The 14,959-nt window shown below is 39.7% G+C and overlaps 1 non-coding gene across 1 annotated transcript; it reads left to right on the top strand.

Annotated features, from left to right (window-relative positions):
- The first annotated feature begins 14,494 nt into the window (after window positions 1-14,494).
- On the top strand, window positions 14,495-14,566 carry TRNAC-GCA. Its single transcript has one exon. It is a non-coding gene; the product is annotated as a tRNA-Cys (tRNA).
- Window positions 14,567-14,959: the final 393 nt, after the last annotated feature.

Raw genomic sequence — 14,959 nt, 5'->3', positions numbered from 1 at the left:
GAACAGTCTATTTTTTAAATATGAAAATACCTAAATAATTCTATTTGTTGTTGTTATTATTTACTGGCTAAGTCGTGTCCAACTTTTTGCGACCCCATGGGTACTGCCAGGCTCCCCTGTCCATGGGATTTGCCACCAAGAATCCCAGGGTTGCCATTTCCTTCTCCAGGGCATCTTCCCTACCCAGGGATCAAACCCCTGCATTGGTAGGGGGATTCTTTACCACTGAGCCACCAGTAAGTGTTAGTCGCTCAGTCGTGCCTGACTCTGAGACCCCATGGACTGCAGCCCACCAGGCTCCTCTGTCCATGAGATTTTCCAGGCAAGAATACTGGAGTGGGTTGCCATTTCCTTCTCCAGGGGATCTTCCCAACGCAGGGATTGAACCCAGGTCTCCTACACTGCAGGCAGATTCTTTACTGGCTGAACTACAAGGGAAGCCCACCAGGGAAGCCCCCATACTATTCTGTACTACTGCCAAAATTGATCTAATAAGCTAGATTGGTACTAATTTCTCACTTTGCATATTACTAGCCATAAATTTGAAATTTCAAACAGACCTAGAATTTTAATTCTCAAATATTGTGTGGAAACAGTTTTCCTGTCTTATTAATAAGGAGACATTCATTGGATGATTATTTGTTCAGTTTTAAGTCAATGTTTATCTAATGAAGGAGAAATATAGTTAGATACTTATTTTTGAGTGTGGGAGGAAAATCCCATGGACGGAGGAGCCTGGTAGGCTGCAGTCCATGGGGTCGCGAAGAGTCAGACAGGACTGAGCGACTTCACTTTCACTTTTCACTCTCATGCATTAGAGAAAGAAATGGCAACCCACTCCAGTACTCTTGCCTGAAGAATCCCAGGGATGGAGGAGCCTGGTGGGCTGCCTTCTATGGGGTCGCACAGAGTCGGACACAGCTGAAGCGACTTAGCAGCAGCAGCAGGATCTGAGTCTCTGTAAAGATAAGAATAAATTTCTAGTATCTTAATAGAGGAACACTAGAGTCCCTTGGACTGCAAGGAGATCCAACCAGTCCATTCTAAAGGAGATCAGTCCTGGGTGCTCTTTGGAAGGAATGATGCTGAGGCTGAAACTCCAGTACTTTGGCCACCTCATGCGAAGAGCTGACTCATTGGAAAGGACTCTGATGCTGGCAGGGATTGAGGGCAGGAGGAGAAGGGGACAACAGAGGATGAGATGGCTGGATGGCATCACCGACTTGATGAGTTTGAGTGAACTCCGGGAGTTGGTGATGGACAGGGAGGCCTGGTATCCTGCAATTCATGGGGTCGCAAAGAGTCGGACATGACTGAGCAACTGAACTGAACTGAGTCCCACTAGCACTAAAAACTGATTCTGCTCCATATTCCACTAATACTTTAGACATAATTTGTATTTTGTTGTCAATATTCTTTTAAAAAAAAAAAACTAAACTGGTATAATAAACAGTATTTGATTACATTTTCCAAAGTGTTCTGAACATGACTGCAACTGAGGGCTGGCCAGTGTCCATGCATACACAGAAAAAACAGCATCCTGTCCCAATATATGAAGTGTGGAGCAAGTCCCCTAGCATTTAATTACTGGCTTTCAGAGCTATGTTTTTCCTAAGAGTATTGATGCGGAGCTTAAACATGAAGCCTTGTTGATGGGAACGTTTCCCTATTACACGGCTGTTAGTATTACAGTGATAATTTGATTAGGAAATCAATCTTAAAGTGCATATTTTACTTTTCTTTATCCATAAATAATTATGTTCCCATCTTTATTTTGTGTCAAATACCGAGTGAATACTTACACAGACCACCTCTGTTGTGAGGGTCCTTTGGTTCTTCAGACATCCAATGTTGGGATAAGAATTATTTGAGTTACAAGTTATAAAAGTGAGTGTGGTGGTCAAGCATTGTACCTAAGAGCTCTTTCTGTTAGTTAGTGTTGATATCTGTCTCCATGGTTTATAGCTTTGTGATCTTGGACAAGCTACTCACACTCCCCAGATCTCTTTCTCCTTATCTGTAATGCAGGAATAGAGAAGAGCAAACTCTTCAGGTGTTGGGAATATTCCATGAGAATATTCCATGAGTTATATCAGGGATTTGGGGATAGTGTTTGGTATATAGTAAGAGCTAGGAAGTTATTTTAAAGTTGTCAACTACTTCTCGAAGTATCTTGATTTTCAAATGCAGTGTCCTGGTGTGCTCCAGTCCATGGGGTTGCAAAGAGTCAGACATGACTTAGTGACTGAGCAACAACAATTCTGTAAATATCTAATACTAGTTCCCATATTTGAAATGGGGTGGTTTATATTATTTGAGATGAAAAATAAAAGTAGTTTTCTATTCAATCTCATGTTTACCAACTTAGAAAAAGAGCATTATTTCTGAGGTCAATATGGGAAAGTAAAGATCCATCTCAGCCAGAGAGAGGTCACCCTACTTGAAATAAATAATTTCAAAATTGTCTGAGCACCATTGCGCATTTCTTCTCTTACTTGAGATAGCGAACTCCACACAGATAAGATGATGTTATATTTACCCTTATAGTCTACACTGTACCTACTGTTTTGCACCAAGTAGACATCCAATGAAAAGTCTAAATTCTACTGAAATGCCATTATCTCTTGATCATTTTGTATAATTTTTGAAGTAGTTGAAGTTTCATGCCTTGCATTCTCATATGGTACACTCTAAGGCAAGCCCTTCCTTTGGGAAGGGCCTCTATTTAGAACTGATGGTAATGTTTCAGGAGTGAATAAAATATCCTGCAAGGAAATATCTATTACTATCCCCTGAGAACAGAGGAGAATGGAGGAAACATGACTGGGACATGGCATGGAGAGCTTTTCTTCATTTCCCTTTTCTGGGGGTAGAAAACATTAAATTATAGCATCCTTCTACATAAGAACATGGTTTGCATATTAGCTTGCTAGGCTGCCATAATAACGTACCATGGACTGAGTGGCTTTAACAACAGACAGCAATTTTCTCCTGGTTCTGGAGGCCAGAAGTCAGAAACAAAGGTATGGACGGGGTCATTTCTTCTGAGGTCTCTTTTGGCTTAAAAATGGCCATCTTTTCCCTGTGTCTTTCCTCTGGCTTGGATGTGTCCTGGTCACCTCTTCTCTCAAGGACATCAGTGCTACTGGATTAGCAGCCTCATTTTACCTTAATTAACTCTTCGAAGGTCTTATCTCCAAAAATAGTCACATTCTGAGATACAAGACCTGAAGACTTCATATATGAATTTGGGGAAGGTATGATTCAGCCCGTGAGATTATGCTATGTAATGTTGTTGAAAGTGAAAGTGGCTAAGTCATGTCCGACTCTTTGCGACCCCATGGAATATACAGTCCATGGAATTCTCCAGGCCAGGATACTGGAGTGAGTAGCCTTTCCCTTCTGCAGGGGATCCTCCCAACCCAGGGATTGAACCCAGATCTCCCACACTGCAGGTGGATTCTTTACTAGCTGAGCCACAAGAGGAGCCCAAGAATACTGGAGTGGGTAGCCTATTTCTCCAGGAGATCTTCCTGACCCAGGAATCAAACCAGGGTCTCCTGCATTGCAGGTGGATTCTTTACCAACTGAGCTATCAGGGAGCCCTATGTAATGTTACTGGAATACAGCAAAGAGAATATATATGCAAGCAGACATTCTTTATACTCAAGAACTTGTTCCTTTGCCACCCATCGAGCTGAGGAATAATCTCACCCTGCTTATATCTTTCAGTCAAGTGTCCTATCTCTTCGCTTATCCTTGGTGTCATCTAAGAGCACAGGCTTCCTAAGTGGTGCTGTGCTAAAGAACCTGCCTGCCAATGCAGGAGACATAAGAGATGTGGGCTTGATCCCTGGGTTGGGAAGATCCCCTGGAGAAGGACATGGCACCCCACTCCAGTATCCCTGCCTGGGAAATCCCTTGGACAGAGGAGCCTGGCGCACTACGGTACCTAGGGTCACAAAGCGTCCAACACTGCTAAAGCGATTTAGCACACATGCATCACTTAATTCAGGATTGTATATTCCTTAAGATCACAAGAATAGAGCCGTGACTTATTTAGTATATGTATCGATTCATTCAACAATGTTTTGAGTGCTTCCTGTGCTGTGCATCCATATTTTGAGTTGTATACCTGGTAAATACAGTTATCCAGGACAAGTGATGGAAGAACTTCTCAACATACACATTCCCTGCAGAGAAAGCATTTCTCACTCTATATTCAGAGGAAAACTAACCCATGAGATTCTCCCCAAGAAAGAGTCCTAGACATGTAAGTTCAGCAGCCATTGTATAATGAATTCCCATTCAACTGCATACTGAGCATTAGCTGTGAGTAGTCCTGCATCCCAAAAGTCTGTGTAACTCTTAGGACATGTACAGTTTTGTCACTGCACCTATGGACCTAGGAAAGAAAGCAAAACCCCAGTGTGATTGACCTTATATTTTCCAAGACAGAAAGATGGACAAACATAATTACAGCAATTGCCTATGTAGAGATATAGACATAAAAATAATGATTAGTCATTTAACATACCTATCTATCTACTTAATCTATCCACCTATCATCAATCTATCTTAATCTTCCAAATACATTTTTCTTGGTATCTTTCCAGACACTCATGAATTGTAGTGATTCTTACTCTACAAGATGAACACTCTGTAGAAAGACATCACTTCCAGTGTTCCCTTTCTTGCATCAGTATCTAGAATATCGAATCTAACATCTTCACTTACATCAAAATCCCATTTCATTAACTGTCAGTCCTGTAAATCAGCATTTCAGATTTCTGGATTATATTCAGAGGATACTGAGTTGCCCTTTTCCTTGCATGATGTATTGTGACTTTTTTACAGCAATATATAATTGTAGATGCAGAATAAAACTATAGTCTCTGACTTTTTTTGGTTTGTTTGTTTTCCCTTTGCAATTGTTGCAAACTTTCAAAATTGCAACTCATGCTATTAATTTCAACTGATATTTTCAACTCTCTTAACCCAGAATTCACATCCGACAGCTGTAAAGGCTTTCAGCCATAATAAATCTCTGCCTGACTTCCCAAAGCAAACAGTGTTGAGGAGAGTGATCCCTCCAATAACATTTTGTCAGCTCAAATCACCACCACAACATAAGTGATTCAGACAGTCTGAACTGACTCCAGGCTTCCCAACCTCCGGTCCTTATTTCCTATTTTCTTTTACTTATGACCTGTTCTTAATACTCTGAAGAGTCTGAAAATGCTGTGTCCATTCCTCAAGACTGGCTAAATGCCCATTTAGCACATTTTTTCTCCTCTCTCTCAGAGAAGATTCTGCCTTGTGACCTGCTTAGTCTAGTTCATCTGAAAACTCAGTTTATTCTGCTAATTTTGAAAAAAGAGTTGTTAAACTGTAATAATATAAAAAAAAATTTTTAGTAGCAAATCTCTGCTTCCCATATGGTTCAGTGGTAAAGAATTTGCCTGCCAATGCAAGAGATGTAGGAGATGCAGGTTCGATCCCTGGATCAGGAAGATCCTCTGGAGGAGGAAATGGCAACCAACTCCAGTATTTTTGCCTGGAACATCCCATGGACAGAGGAGCCTGGCAGGCTACAGTCCAAGGGGCTGCACAGAGTCTGAGCACACACACACAACTGAGCACACACGCATGCAACTGAGCACACATAACACACAATGGACACACACACACAACTGAGCGCACATAACACACAACAAACACACACACACACAACTGAGCACACATAACACACAATGAACACACACACACACAACTGAGCACACATGCATGCAACTGAGCACACATAACACACAATGGACACACACACACAACTGAGCACATATGCATGTAGCAAGTTTCTGCTTTCTCCATTCACAGAAAGTAAGTGAAATAGAGTGGTTTTCCTCTGTATGCTTACAATTAATTCAGAGACTGAAGATTCAGATACACAGAGTGTATCCCTCTCAATGGGACTATAAATGATTGTTGAGTGAATTAATGAGCTTCCTTGGAGCAGAATGCTATGAACAAAAGTTAGATCAAGCCACATGAGCCTGGTAAAGAAATGTATACACTGTCTAAAACCATGCTTTTCAAATAGCACGTAATGCAACAGTTAAGAGCCCAGAGCCTTTGAGTCAAATCCATCTTTGAATACTGGCTCTGCCTCTTAGATCAGTTTGACCATGGGCACATGGGCCTCATCTGTAACCTAGGGGTTCATTACCCACTTAATTAAGTAAAACAGGGCTTGTTTTTATTGCTGCTAGCAGTGTCTGGGTTTTAAGTCAGACTAAGTTCTTGACTTTGGATGAAATGTTGGCCCTAAAGCAACTGGAAAACCTGTAATTTTCCAAATAATTCATTCACTGTAGTTTTTTTTATCCAGTTTCATTAAGATATAATTAATATATAACATTGTTTTGGGTTAAAGCTTACTACATAATGATCATATACCAAGAAAGAGACAGAGACAAGTAAATGTATTATTTAAGATAATAAATTTATTTCGTATCCATCACCTGACATTGTTACAATTTTTTTTTCTTGTAATGAGAACTTTTAAGATCTACCCTCCTTGTAAATCTTTAATTTGAACAATTCTGGCTAAAAATGAGCATCCCTTATCCTCTCCCTCTAGGCTACTTCAGAAAAAACATTTTGGTATTATATTGTGAAACAAAGTAAATATTATGGCTCTTATAAATAAGAATGTAAAATATGAGTCAGCATAAGAGCTAATAGCTATAAAAGAAAGAAAAGTTTGAGCTAGGTTCCATGCCCAGAATCAATCAATGAAAAAATCTTTTTAAAAAATTCACTATCATTTAACATTAATTTTGAAACAAAACTGAAAAATGATTTAAGGATATCAGGAGGCATATAGAGTAATGATTAAGAATCTGAGCCAGATGCCTGATTCAAATTCCCTACTAATTCTGTCATTTTGCTAATATACAGGTTATTTAATCCCCCTGGGCTTTAATTCTTTTGACTATACCTAAAAGATAACTGGAGAAGGTGATGGCACCCCACTCCAATTCTCTGCCTGGAAAATCCTGTGGACGGAGAAGCCCGGTAGGCTGCAGTCCATGGGGTCGCTCAGAGTCGGACAGGACTGAGCTACTTCACTCTCTCATTTTTCATCTTCATGCATTGGAGAAGGAAATGGCAACCCACTCAAGTGTTCTTGCCTGGAGAATCCCAGGGACAGGGGAGCCTGGTGGGCTGCCATCAATGGGGTCGCACAGAGTCGGACACGACTGAAGCGACTTAGCAGTGGCAGCAGCAAAAGATAATAAGAGTATCTACTTCACAGGATTTCATAGAATTTAATGAGCTAATATACAGCTCACAACAACACTTGGTACATAAAATTGCTCCCCAAATATTAGTATTATCATTATTAGCAAAGGAGGGCAATTTGCCTAAGGTTACACCATTAGTTCATGATAGAGGCTGGATTTTACTTAGAATTTCATAGATGTATTACATTCTTAATTTGATAACAAATAGGTATTGTTTACTATGAGCATCGTGCTACGGACTGGAAAAGCAATGATAAGTAAAGCAAGTTATTTTGTTAGATCTTACAGTCTAGCTTTGGAAATATGTGGCTTATGTAAGCAAATGATATCATATGTGGGAGGTGTGTGGGTGCTAGTGTGTACAACTCATAGAGGGCAGGGGGGCACCCAGAGTAGGAACCACCTCTCAGTGCCAGAGAAGCTTCTTGGGAAAAAATAACCATCAAGCAAAGAGGGAGAAAGTGAAGACTGAAGGACTGTGAGCTAACAGCTAGGCAAGGTGGCCAAGGCCCTCAACGTTTGCATGCATCAGCCCCATAACTAGTTTTCACACCTAGAAAAGCATCCGTGAGCATGTGTGTGTGCTTAGCAGCTTCAGTGTGTCCAACCCTTTGTGACTCCGTGGACTGTAGCCTGCCAGGCTCCTCTCGCCATGGGATTTCCTAGGCAAGAATACCGGAGTGGGTTGCCATGCCCTCCTCTGGGTGATCTTTCTGACTCAGGGATTGGACCCACATCTCCTGCATTGCAGGCAGATTCTTTACCCATTGAGCCACCTGGGAAGCCCCTTATTAATGAGCATGGATCCTCTGAAAACTGGCAACCCTAAGGGTAATTCCATAAACTCGATAATTTGAATAAAACAACTGCAAAAGTGTACAACCTCCTGATTTTTTTCTTTTTTTTTTCCTTTTCTTCTTCTTCTTTTTTTTTTTTTTTTTTTTTTTTTGAAGGATTAATGACTGTTTATAGAATTCTAAGCCAAAGCCTTTTCAAACTCAGGCCATCTAAGTGCAAAGTGTGATTAATAGCCCTGTGAGGTTAAATGTTTGATTATATGAGGAAAAAAGAAAGTTGCTACTGTTGGTACAAATGGACTTGGTGTGTAACAGAAAGAACACTGAAAAAGAAGTAAAAACATACACTGTTCCTCTTTTAGCTCTGGTTGTTGAATGTATACTCTACTTAAAAACCTTTTTTTGTTTGCTTGTTTAGGAAACAACTATTTCTGTTCTTCAAATAGTTGAGAGTATCAATTTCTGGCTTTAAATACCTCAACTTTACTGAGTCTTTTTAAAAAAGAAAGAGAGCGAGAGCTTGAGAGGGAGAGATTGAGTTATTAACACTTGGCATTGGTTATGAGCAGAAATCTGTAACACTGAAGATAACACTTTTGCTTGTAGAGCAATCTGGACTTTCATCTTTCAGAAACTATAGTGGTACCTTTTAACTTTGGGATCCTGTTCTCCTGGATGTACAGCCCATCAGACAAGGCAATGATTCTGTTAAAACTATCTCAGTTTTCACGAGTCCTGAGAGTAACAGTAGAATTTTCATCACATTTCCAGTTTTGTAAATACACTAGGTAACTAGATAATTGAATCTGGTTTCCTTCAATGTATTCCCTTTATGTAAGTATATACTAGTTCAATGCTTCCTTTCTTCTCCAAATTCATATGTCATTTACAGAATGCCGTGTTGTTCTGTGATGATTAAAAACAGTTATTAAGTTTATGCCAAGTCAAAGAAAATAGTAATGGGACCGCCCAAGAAGATTAAATAGGAAATAAGGGATAAAAATCTTTGCCCCAAGCAATACTTGGTTCATAACCTGCTACTGATGTTTAAGACTTCATCCCTTTCCCCAAAATTCTTACTACATTTACTTTACTCATTTTATAAACCCAAGGTCAGACATTAAACTACATATAAAGGAAAAGGGGCAAATATTTATAATTTTATAACAAATTAACTATTCCTCACTTACATTTCCAAAAAGCTTAATAATATTCATGCTTCCAACATAAAGTATACACTAGGGGATGTTTTAGCCTGTTGATATTTAATTCTAACAACAGCAATAATAACAAAGGAGCTTACACTTATACATACCTCATTATATACCAGACACTGTTCTAAGCACGTTCATGTAACAACTCAACTATCCTTACACAATCCAATGAGGCAGGTCCTATTTTTATCCCCATTTTACATTTAAGGAAACTGAGCCACAAAGATTAGATAAATTGCCTATTAATGCCATCCATAATAAGACTGGAGGGTGCCAATGTTTCACCTAATAAGCCAATAAATTTTGTACAAGAGCTAGCCTGAGGCTGAATCCATCATGGGACTCATGGTTTGGGTGTCCCAGTGAAACAATATAATATATTATTTGAGTATGGCTCATACAAATGAGCTCACCTCCTTCAGCTGTTTGTTCACGGTGCCTCCAAAGGGAGGTTTTCTTGATACCTTTTTTACAATGATAACCACTCTTCCCCAAATGCACCTCTTCTTCCACTCAATTTATTTTTATCTGTGTTACTATGTTACTATTTTTTATCTATGTTATCTACCATGTTACTATGTGTGTTATTTATTTTTGTCTTAAACTGTATATCTCTTCACTAGAATACACCCAGACAATATTCCTTAGTTGACCCTCTACATGGTTCCTGGACAAAATCGATGCCCCATAAATGTTAGTGGAATAAACGAATGAATGGATATTTTGGCGATCTTTCCCAGTCATATAAATATTACAGAGACAGACAATTGACACTGAATTTTTTATGAGTAGTTACCTGCCTTGATCTAGTCAGTGTTTCATTATTTAACACTGCAAGATTTTTTGTTTCTCTTTAGTGATTGCTCTTTATATATATAAATGGGGGAGTTTCAAATGCAATTTTGTTTATTTCAGCAAATTGGAAGAAGTTAGACTTTGGAAATGTTGCTCTTTGAGCCTGTGGGGACCTTCTCTGCCAACCCTTTGCCAGGATCATTCTCTCCTGAATACTAACACAACATCCTACTAATAACAAAGAAAAATATGGGGAAAAAAAAGACTGTTGATTTGTGCCTATTAGCCCTTTGTCTTCTGCATACACACACACACACACACACACACACATAATAATCTGATAAACGTCCGCTGAGATGGAAGTCAAGTAAAAGCATCTTTTCAATATTAATTTTGAAACTATTTTATTTTGGTGACTTTATCTTCAAAGATTTTTTCCTGCTACATATTTCTCCAGTATTTTATTCTTAAGCTTATATTAGTTTGTTGCTCAGTTGCTAAGCTGTGTCCGATACTTTGTGACCCCATGTACTGTAGCAGGCCAGGCTCCTCTGTCCTCCACTATCTCTCAGAGTTTGCTCAAATTCATGTCTGTTGCTTGGTGATGCTTACTTTTTTATTAACTAATTTTTATTAGTTAGTGTTTGTTACCAAGAGACAGTCCTGTTTAAATGCATTATACTTGTTATCTCATTTAAATCCTCAAAAAAACCCCTAAAAGGTAAGTGTTACTATCACCCCCATTTGCAGAGGAGGGCAGGGATGGCTTTAGGCATTAAGTCACCTGCCTGAGGTCATGCTGCTATTACAGATTAGTGCAAGACTTAAATCCAGGCAGTCTCGCTTCCCCAATTTTTTTTTTAACAATTATGCTCTAACTATGTTCTAGTACTTCCCATTTTAAGTGCCTAGCATAATACTTAGTTAATCCTCTTCTCTCCTCTTCTTTCTCTTTTTTTCCCTTCCTTTCCCTTTCTTCCTCTACCTTCTTGCTTTTCAAGACTCATATTTAAAGATTCATATCATTGGCACTTCTGCTTTTTGTATCAGCTGGGAAAATAGTCCCTTCAAAAGAATAAATATTCGTGACAATTAATTATCAAACTGAGCTGATTATACTTTTCATGTTTGTTCTATCTCTAGGGTTTTATATTTACTTTATGGTCATAATCTCATTTATGTGTTCCTTGTGGCTGAGGCCTCATACCATTCAAGTTCACACTCAATTAGCACTTACCAAACATTTAATATTCCAGGTCCCATGTTAGGCAGTCCACAACCATGATTCATTTTAAATCTCACACCAATGACAGAAAAACCTCAAAGTCAAGAACCCATTCTCTTATACCAAGTGGTCTCATGTGTAGTAACCATATGAAAACAGCCAAAATAAATATCAATTCTTTTTAAAATGCCTGACATTTCCTTTCTGTGCATTTGGAAGTTCTGGTACCCAGAGTTATTTCTTTATAAGAGTTTTGTATACATATCTGCCACAATTAAAGTTTACATGGCAAAATAAGAAAACATATTAAGCGAAAATGGTTTTAAAATTTGTCTTTAAAAGGATCACATCACAATCCATATTTATTGGATTTCAATGCTTTTTCAGCATCTTCTGTCAGTGAAAACATCTCTTGATTCTTGTCCCTCTCAAAAGAAATCCACCTGAAAGAAGAAATGCTTCACAAGGTGTGATCAATGGAAAAGACATGTATAGTCCTGCGAGGTGGAGATGACTTTTCTGAGAAATACTGCCATAACCGAGTCTGCCAGGAAGGTACTGCTTCCCTGTGTTAAAAGCATGTACACATTTAAGAAATGATTCACAAGTACATCACCGGTGCTCACTTCAAAGCTAAGCACTTCTGTGAATCCCTGGTAAAAAATAAGGGTGTGGCTTTTGTATTATAAACCAGCAGCAGGAGTGAAGAGGACTAATAAGAAAGAGAAAGATAGCCAGAAGCACAAGTGAGACATCTTATCTTCACTGATGAAACTTTCCAGTCTCTGGGCACGCAGAAGATATAACAGAGAGATATATAGACAAATCAAACATGGGGCAAGGCAAAACAAAACAAACAAGAGGCCACAAACAATACAAATCCATGAAAAGACTGAGACTTGCTGCAACTCTTCAGTACAAGAAATAGCCCGCAGTCCATAAAAACTCTGAAAGCGAAAGTGGTTCCCTTTTAAGTTTTGCAAGGTGATGACAGCTTCCTGCAGATTGGCCTTTAACTGATCAAATTTCAGCAGCTCATTCAGCTCCAAGGCCAAGTTCTCATGCTATGTAATAGTGGAGGGTTCGCTCAGACAAGCGCCCATATGGTAGGTTTTGCTGTTCAAAAGAACATTTCCCCCCATAGACTTTTCAGGCAACTGAAGGCCAGTATCTGTAATGCACGCCTGAGTCGGAATTTAAGATTTTCACAATTGCAAACCAATGTTTTCATTATAAATGCAATAGTGCAGCAAGACTTACTGTCCACAATATTAAAGCTTAAAATCACCCTGAGTAGCAAGTTCCTAAATAACAACTTGCAACCTTGAGATACCATTGGCTTTGGAATATTTCTATTATAAGTTGATTTATTCAGGGAAACAGCAAACTTAAGTGGCTAGAAAAGCCAACATTCCATAATTCTTCTCTTGTATGTTGTACGATATGTGATATCTTATATGATAACTAAGGAAAACATATTTGGAAGAGAAAATACTGGAGATGCAAATTTATTTCATGCAGTGATTTCTCCCCAGTGGGAAATAAAGAAAGTGTGTGTGTGTGTGTGTGTGTGTGTGAGAGAGAGAGGGCGAGAGAGAGAGAGAGGAATGTCTGAGAAAATGTATTTCGTATGTCTGAGTTATGTCTTTCAAGACCTCATATGATGTTTTCCGGCTTCTAAAATTTTCCAGGTTTGCCATCCAGAGTCAACACACTATTTAAATGCAGAGACCACCATCACCAGCTCAGGCCAAAAGACCTGAACAGTCACAATCGCTTAATATTATCAGCGAAGGCTTCTTGGGAAATTGTCACTCACAGGCAGGGGTCTCTGTGTCACAGAGCAAATCCTCTGAGATCCTCAGTCTCTCCTGCTGAAACTTCATCTTCCACGGCTGCCTTGGGGTCACTTCCAAACAGCAGGGCACCAGACATGTTACCTTACTAGGAGCCATACCTCAGTACAAGAGGATGGAGTTTCAGTATCGGCTCAAAGCCTTTTTACCTTGGAGACTTGACAGTAAGTCAGGACCTTGCTGTAACATGATCATTTGTTGTTTCAGAATGTTAATCGCTCCACTGAGTTATCTAGTTATTTGAAAAATAAAATAAGAACCGCATTGAGATAAATTAACCCTTCTTTCCCATGCCAAGGAGAGAATTAAAAATTATTTAATTACTGAACATATTGCTAATGCCCTTCTGACAGTTCAGAATTTCAGATCTGAAGTCAAAAAGAATATTTTATCTGAATTTACTCTAATTCATAGCTGGTGTCCTAACTCTCATTTGTGAATTCGTGCAAGTCACTCAAGGCTATCTTACATGTCTGAGTTACTTGAGGCTCGTCATTATTATTTTTATACATAGGAAGGAGGGGGGCCTCCAGCATTTTGAAATTAAGCTTCCAACGTCATCACTGCAGCCTGTGAGAATAGGGGAAGTTGGGCTGTTGTCCCTACATGCTGATTTGATCCCACTGACTGGCCCTGCCCATTCCTCTGGGCTGGCTTGACATGAAGAGCAAATAACAACAGTGTTAATCCCCAGGATTTGGAAAGGGAGGTGGGGTTTGGAGTTCTCTTTCTCTTCAAACCTTTGCCAAGAGAGCAGTTGAGACTGTGTGGCAGCAGTCAGCAAGACAGGCTGCTCAAGTTATCCTCCACACTGAGAGTCGCCCTTGATGCAGGGGGGCTCTTTTGTTCTGTTTTGTTCCTTCCGCAGTGAGAACTGGTGCCCTCTCTGTAGCAAAGGGCTGAAAAGGGAACCATGAACTGGTAACAAGAAAAAAGACACTTGTTGTCAACCACACAGGGAGCTCCACCCAGTGCTCTGTGACAGCCTCGAGGGGTGGGATAGGAGGGAGCCGGGAGGGGCGTTCAGCAGGGTGGGGACATGTGTCTGCCTGGGACTGACTCATGTTGACATATGGCAGAAACCAACACAATAGTGTAAAGCAATTATTCAACAACAACAAAAAGCTTTGCCCACAATGTACCTTTTTTCTCCTGCCACTCAAGAAAGAATCTTTATTCTTTTCCTGGAGTGAAGCATGTGGGTCGATCTTGATTTAGGCTGAGATTAAGTCTCCAGGCTTAGGACGAATATGTGAGGAGAAAATGGCTGGGCTAATCATGGTGCCCTCAGGACAGCACTTCCCTGGTGGCTCAGAGGTTAAAGCATCTGCCTGCAATGCAGGAGACCCAGGTTCGATCCCTGGGTTGGGAAGATCCACTGGAGAAGGAAATGGCAACCCACTTCAGTATTCTTGCCTGGAGAATCCCATGGATGGAGGAGCCTGGTGGGCTACAGTCTATGGGGTCTCACAGAGTCGGACACGACTGAGGGACTTCACTTTCACTTTCAGGCCAAAACTTGTATTCTGAAGAAATTAGAAGTTTCTTCAGTTGGAAATATATTCATTAAGGGTCTCTTAAGTGCAAAGCTGGAAGTTTTGAGGGTTATAATACACTTGGGGGATATACTCCTAACAACCAATAGTTCAACGATTTGAAAAATTAGATTTACTTTATAAATCACACCTCTAATATAAGTAATTCTAGAAGTTATTAAACAAATTATGGAATTAACTACAGCATATTTATTAAAGATGGTTTTGAA

The sequence above is a fragment of the Bubalus bubalis genome, chromosome 14 (genome assembly GCF_019923935.1).
Source record: "Bubalus bubalis isolate 160015118507 breed Murrah chromosome 14, NDDB_SH_1, whole genome shotgun sequence".
In the NCBI taxonomy this organism is placed as follows: Eukaryota; Metazoa; Chordata; class Mammalia; order Artiodactyla; family Bovidae; genus Bubalus; species Bubalus bubalis.
Note: the sequence above shows the minus strand (reverse complement) of the source record. Positions and strands in the feature narration are given on the sequence as shown.